This window comes from Bison bison, unplaced genomic scaffold (assembly GCF_000754665.1).
Source record: "Bison bison bison isolate TAMUID 2011002044 unplaced genomic scaffold, Bison_UMD1.0 scf7180017864372, whole genome shotgun sequence".
Lineage (NCBI taxonomy): Eukaryota > Metazoa > Chordata > Mammalia > Artiodactyla > Bovidae > Bison > Bison bison.
In genome coordinates this window covers 1,928,048-1,928,918 of record NW_011494944.1, presented here as the reverse complement: position 1 = coordinate 1,928,918, position 871 = coordinate 1,928,048, and positions in this window count along the sequence as shown.

Genomic DNA, 871 nt, shown 5'->3' with positions numbered 1-871 from the left:
TGGTGTTGCAAAGAGTTGGACATGACTGAGTGACTGAAGTGAACTGAGTTGAAGTGAATTTTTATTTCAATTAATATCATTTGATATCTTTAAATAAGAAATTATTCTATGACCACTTTATAGGAAACATCTCGATGTGGTCTGTGTTAGGGTAAATATTTATATACATGTGTAGAATTGGAAAACATCAAATATTAAGATGCTCATAGGGATACTAGGCTAATTAGCTAAAATTTATAGATCATAAATTCTCTGTGTACAAAATTTATCATTTTTCCAAAACTATACTTTAAGTGCTTAAAAATGGAAACTAATTCACGTATCATACAATGGTTTTACTTTTTTAATAGTATCATCAATTTACTGTTGACAAGATTTTACTTGGTTTTCTTAGCTGTACTCTATGAATATTCCATTTGTGAACATAAAATCCTGAGGTGCGTTAGTCTTCTTATAAACATATTTAATATTTGAGAATTTATATTTCATAAGGTATGTATAACCAAAGTTTCTCTGCAAGATGGTGGTTGTTTAGCCACTAAGTCATGTCCTACTTTTTTGAGACCCCATGGACTGCAGCCTGCCAGGCTCCACTGTCCATGGGATTTCCCTGGCAAGAATACTGGAGTGAGTTGTAAATCCCTTCTCCAGGGGATCTTTCCTACCCAGGGATCAAACCTGTGCCTCTTACATTGCAGGGAGATTCTTTACAGCTGAGCCATAAGGGAGCCTCTAATAAGACTGCTGCTGCTGCTGCTGCTGCTAAATCGCTTCAGTCGTGTCCAACTCTGTGAGACCCCAGAGACAGCAGCCCACCAGGCTTCCCCGTCCCTGGGATTCTCCAGGCAAGAACACTGGGGTGGGTTGCCAT